Genomic DNA, 6,435 nt, shown 5'->3' on the forward strand with positions numbered 1-6,435 from the left:
CCCCGCATATCCAATTCTCCCCTGGGCGCACATCCATATCTATTCTTTTCCAATTCTCTGTCAAGTGACCTATCTACTTTGAAATGTATCTGTGCTGCTTATATATGTTAACCCATTTCCCTCCTATCTTATTTCACAGCCCACCTTGCTCATTTCCTGGTCCACCCTCCCCACTCTGCTCTCAAACCTTCAAGGTCTCAACAGTGCGGGGTAGACCCATCTGTCTGCCTTTTTCTATGTGTTCCTTTACAATATTAACTAAGTGTCTCACTGTTTTGACTTTATCTGCATGGATTTAAAAATAACAACAGGTCTTATAGTGTCAATCTTTAAAGTCCTAACATAACCTTAATTAACCTATCTTTATCTTCTAATGGCCAATACAAATGCTTACCTTATGGTCAAGAGTTATAAACTCTATTATAATCAATTTACCTCAAAACTAGTATCCCAAATGACACAATCTCATTATTCTCACCACATTTCCCCGCGAGTGATCAAGTCGCCGGAAAATGCAATGGAAACAGAAAACAGGTCAAAATGTTACACCTACATTCGTGTTCCATATCTAAACATACCAAAAGAACCCTTTATCTTCTCAAAGTCCCTTGCCTAAATAAAACTCAGAAAGTAAAACTCCTATTCCCATATGAGTGTATTCTTTTAAGATATCTTATCTCTGGGTACACGGAAACCCTTAACCTTAATGTTTACTCCAAAAAACAAAATTATGTCACCAGCATTCAACCAGTCGGCTGGGAGACCATTGGGTGCTGCAATACTGCCATCTTCTGTCCATTCTCTGCACAGCTCTCCACCCACTCTTATTCAACCTTCTCAATTTGAGCCATTTTAGTTTCTTATTTTAACTATTGTTTTCTAAATTTTTTAATCTATTATTACCTAGTTAGACTAGAGTGTCCGTGACATACATCCATGGGAATCCGGTTATAGTTATTCTATTAACCATGTGAAAGTGCCCAGGGACACCCCAAATATCAGTAGGAATATCACAAATAAGGGGCCAGATATCCCTAGCCTTGCCCAGGGAGGGAGAAATATCCCTCTAACTGGGCGAGGTTCCTTTATCAGGGGAGGCGGAGTTTGATTCCGCATCACCTGAGTCAGGAATGTCTTCCTTTGGAATCGAATTTAAGCTGTTTAAATCAGCTCTGACTTCTGTCAGTGTTCTAGAAGGGATTGGGGCTGGAGTGCAATGTGTGAGGTGGTGCCAAGGTGCGCCTGATTTACCTTTGACCTGGACTGAGTGTGAAGTAACCTCCCCCACTTCGTACAGTCCAGTCCACCTGGGTTCTAGCCACTTTCTCTTGTGGACATTAACCCCACCCAGTCACCAATTTTTTACCTTCCGTGTGCCAGATCTCCCTTCTGCTTCCCCGTTGGACCTTGTGAATCTGTGTGGAGAGAGCTGCAGAAAGTTCCGTCAATTATCAAACATTACAATTTGTTGTACATCAAGGGCGGGCATATGACCTCCCTTCCTTGGTGAACCCAGCATGACTCCTCCAGCCATTGTCTCATGAGGAGAGAGATGGGTGCCTGCACCTGGAGAGGCTATCATGGCCAGCAACGCCAGGGGCAGGACTTTAACCCAAATCAACTTCAAACCTGCACATACATTTGATTGGCGCGTTCCACGAGACTTATGAGATTGTGGCCTGTACACTAACCCCATCATTAAACAACATCCATTAATCAGTTGACATTTACACATCCGACCCTATTGGTACATGGAGCGTTTGTCATTAAACAATACACATGAGTTCGGTTTGCAGCCACCTAATGACCTATTTTGCATCCTCCCCTGCTGTTGGTATTGCCTCAACCCATTTAGAGAACCTGTCTACCATAACTAACAGGTACCTTTTTCCATTTGTCACATTGTCTTTCCCCATATCTGTGTGTGTTGGTGAGTGGTTCGTTCCCCAGGTCAGGTCTCCGTTTCAGTTCCTGTGCAGCTCTTTCTGCACAGGAGTGGGGTAGACCTTCAGCATTGAGTGCGTCTGCCATGTTTTTGTCAGTGTTGACAAATGTGATGTGTGATTGTGTGCATTTATTCTGGATTTCCGTTTTCCTTTCAGCGCTGAACGTGAATTCTTTGCTCATCAGATATGCTGCAACCCCATGGTGGGTGTGGATTTCCAATGGATGGCACATTATCATGTGGGCTGTTTTTCCAATAGCTTTTGCCACTGCAGCCACATACCTGGAGCATGTGGTTTGTCCTTCTTCAATGTAGTCCAGTTTGGAGGAGTGATACCTCAACACTCTTCTCTCCCCCTCTAGGTTCTGGAAAAGGATGGATGATGTAAATCCTTCTTTTTCAGAAACATCCAGATGGAACTTGTTTTTTTGTCAGGTGCTGTTAGGGCTACTGCCACTTAGAGATCTGTTTTCAAGAGTGCAAAAGCCTTTGATGCTTCAGTAGTCCAGGTCAATGATGAGTGTAGGTTAGTGGTGAGCAGCTTCAGGGCCATGGGGCATATTCGTCAGCCATGCCCTGAAAAGGGGGAGGTGATTGCTGATTCGGGTCTGGATTGGGGTGATTGTATGCGGGTTGAAGGGCCGCACGTGGTTGATACATCATTGGCCTGACTCCCCCTTGGTCTAGGGGCGTATCCTCGTCCCCTTTTGGCCAGAAACTGGCTTTGGGCCGGGGTTATTGGGTGCGGACACTGTCGCACCATATGCCCAGCTTGTTTACAATTATGACAGCTTCCATAAGATCCAGAGTACCTCTGGGGCTGTCCCCATGTGGGTGAATAGTTTGATTGTGGTAGTGGGTAGTAGGGTTGTAGTGGTGGTTCCGACGAAGGGTATGGCTGAAGCGGGTAGGCATACGGCAGTTGGAATGGCTGCTCCTGGGGTGGGTGTATAGGTGGTCCCTGCTGGGTGAAGATGGGTAGTTGTTGTTGCTGTATCATTCGGGAAACAGTTTTTTTAATGATTTGTGAGATTTCTTGTTGGTCTTCAGCCACCATCTGTTTCTTGGGTTTCTCTCCTTTCTGGGCCTCTTTCAATTGTAGTTTCAAAAGTTGTACCTGTAGGGACTGGATTTGTGTTTCAGCCCCTCCCTTACCCTTATTGTATTGGGTAATGTGGTGATGCACATGGGAGTTGAACTGAGCCTGGGGAATTGCCATTAACCCCACAGTGCCCCTGAGATGGGTTGGGGCCGATGGGGCTGCTGTGGTGGTAGGTGGGGCGTCATTATTGTTGGGCCTGCCCTCTTTGGTGTCAGTTGGTGCTCCAGTGACCACTCCCATCATATCAGGTTTCCGGTAAGGGAGAGCTTTTCTAATTTCCTCAATTGCCCATAATCCTATTTTCATCTCAGCCTCTGCCTTCTCCCTCTGCTTTGTCCCTTCTTTTTTAAATAAGTGACTCTTATTCTTATCAACTTCACATTCTATCCCTTGCTTCACTGCTTCCTCCAATTCTTTCTCCATAATGAGGAGTTGCCCTTTTGATGGGGCGACTCCACTAAGGAAGCCTGCTTGAATCCATCTCAGCCTCACTTCTTCCCAAACTCTTTTAACGGGTTTGTAGTGTAATTTCCCGCCTGCTCTGTCTTTCATTCTCTGATCTAAATATTCGTTGAATTTGTGTTTGGGGACGATAGTCGTGGTCATTTTGTCGTTGAGCTATGTCTGGGTCTATTATTATCTTGGTGCACTTAGCCCATCACTGGCCAAAACTAACAATGTATCTCTGGTGCTGACACAGTCTTATCTCTGGTGTCTGTCTCCCCCTTGTGTACAAAGAATGTTATTGCTTTATGTTTGGCGAATTAATTAAATACTTTCCCAAAGTATTTCGGCAATATCCTTTTGGAACACTCTACTAGTATTATCTAGCGCTTCTATTTTAAATATAATAATAATTTTAGGAACTATTTTCAAACAGTTATTATTCGTTTTCACTTTTTCGATTATTTAAATACTTTGCCAAAACATTTCAGAAATGTCCTTTCGTGACATTATATTAGTATATTCAAGCGTTTCTAGAATAAATATTTAATTAATTCTAGGACTCATTTTTCTCAAAAACTAATTAAAAAACTGAAAACTCAAAAACTAACTTAATTAATTAAATACTTTCCCAAAGTATTTCAAACGTGTCCTTTTAGGACAATATATGGTGTATCCTAGCGCTTCTAGAATAATTATCAAATTAATTCTAACCCTTAAGGATTTGCCAACAGCACCAGAGGGAAAAACCAGGTCAATTTATCAGCAGAAAAATAGCTGCTTCACAGCAGCTCCCACAATCTGACTCGGCGGTCACTTAAACACAGCCTCAACCTAGCATATGGCTAATTAGTAGCAATCGGTCTCGTGGAACGTTCAATCACTCACATTAATTTGGAGAGTTTCAGGTTTAAATACCATTACTCCTATTTCAAGCTTAGATTTATCACCGATGCTCCTAGTTGAAGAATATTTCGACTAGTCCCAGATTACTAATGCAACTTGAATCCCAATACGCCAAGCTTAGATTTATCACCGATGCTCCTAGTGGGGTGCCATTTCCACTAGCCTCAGATTACTAATACGACTTGAACAGGCTACATTACATTTCAAATACATTTGAGTTTCAAGTTTAATACCATTACTCCTAGTTCAAGCTTAGATTTATCACCGATGCTCCTAGTGGGGTGCCATGTCCACTAGTCCCAGATTACTAATTCGACTTGAACAGCATCAAGCTTAGATTTATCCCCGATACTCCTAGTTGAAGAATAATTCAACTAGTTCCAGATTACTAATTCGACTTGAACAGCATCAAGCTTAGATTTATCCCCGATACTCCTAGTTGAAGAATAATTCAACTAGTTCCAGATTACTAATACGACTTGATTTTATACTTCGCAAATATCTTTACACAATGCCTTAGATTCTAAACAATTCCACATAAATTTAGCAACAATTCACACTCACCTCAGTACTTCTGATCATTGAATTTAGATATTGGCTATAATACAATATGCAGATTTTGATTAAACCGGCTCTGCTTACCTTAATATTTTCGAGCTCTTTGATCAGTTTCCTGGGTGAGTTGAATCGCCGACGTCTCCCTCGAGCGGGTCACCTCTCCTTCTTGAATCTTTCTCCCTCTCGTCTCCTGTCCGATGAATTTTCTATTGGGCCGAATTCAAATATGTTTTAACCATCCTCTGCTACCAAGTCTGTTGATAATTCGTTTTACTTGAGACAGGAGACCAAGTGGAGACATAGGACGAGGTGGATAATTTTATAATAAGGCCGTTTTATTCAAGTGTAAAGATATCAGGCAAAAGCGTGCACGGCTCCTTTCTGTCTGATTCTTATGAAATCGTCGGAGAAGAGAAAGTTTCAAGACTCGTACAGTATTATATAGACAATAAGCAAAGTAGGTAGATCTGCGAGCCTGGCCTTCCGATTGGTCGATCTGGGTCTTGGGTAGTCCCGAACAGGCCTGGTGTCCACGTTCCATTGGTTCCTGAGACAGTTCTTTGTCCTGAGCTCCAAGCATGTGTTGTGAGTGTTCTGTGGTTATTATGGGGGAGGGGAATTATGTGTGTCTGTAGTCGGTGTCTTAATAAGTCCAGCATATATCCAAGAGAAATGAGGAGTATGTGTATTTATGTATAAAATATGGCTTATGTTGAAATGTAGTTATTACTAGTTTTCAGTCTCTATTACAATTCCTTACAATATCCATGGTGTATGATGAAATGAAGAACTGTCTGCTTTTTTCTTTTTATTGTAGAACCAGGCCTTTGGGTATCTGGGCGGGGTTAAAGCATCCGCTTACTTAGTTTTCTTCTGACGCTGTATCTTCTTGAGGCTCTTTTGAATCGTAATCTTTACGATTCGTATATATTATGCACTTCTTTAAATGAACAAGGCTCTGCCGCTGTTGGCTCTGTACAAAGAGAGCATCCAACGCCTGCAACATGTTCAATTCCATTACATCCCAACTTTTAAAAGGAATAAGCAGACGCAGTCTGGAATCACCAGTCAGGCCACCCTCCCTAATGTTTTGGTTTCGGATTTCCTCGGTGCCGATATAGAACTCCACGCAGCCGCACGGACGTCCATTCTGTCTTTGTATTTTCACCCTGTGAAATATTCGCCCTGAGGAGTCAGGGGTACCTTCCCAACGGGTCTCGTGGCCCGTGAACACACTATACCCCTTGGTGATAAGGCCCAGTTCAGGACACACAACCTTGCGAAAAACCGACCAGTCTTCAACACCATAGTCCAAGCCTACAGTCTGGTCTGTATATTCTTCTCCTTCAGCTACCGTATAGAGGGTCACTCTACAGGCCAGGTAATCAAAACGATACCCCCACAGCTGGCCATTAGACATCAACACTTGATCTTTCAGCGCATTTGCTGGAGGTATTTGGGTTCTATACACATTTTTTTG

At 42.8% G+C, this 6,435-nt stretch overlaps 1 long non-coding RNA gene across 1 annotated transcript; it reads right to left on the reverse strand.

Annotated features, from left to right (window-relative positions):
- Window positions 1-884: 884 nt before the first annotated feature.
- Window positions 885-5,198, reverse strand: LOC120023474. The gene is made up of 2 exons (XR_005472693.1): window positions 5,040-5,198; window positions 885-1,429 (listed from the first exon to the last, which is right to left on the reverse strand). It is a non-coding gene; the product is annotated as an uncharacterized LOC120023474 (long non-coding RNA).
- Between the last annotated feature and the right edge of the window lie 1,237 nt (window positions 5,199-6,435).

This window comes from Salvelinus namaycush, chromosome 28 (genome assembly GCF_016432855.1).
Source record: "Salvelinus namaycush isolate Seneca chromosome 28, SaNama_1.0, whole genome shotgun sequence".
Taxonomy (NCBI): Eukaryota; Metazoa; Chordata; class Actinopteri; order Salmoniformes; family Salmonidae; genus Salvelinus; species Salvelinus namaycush.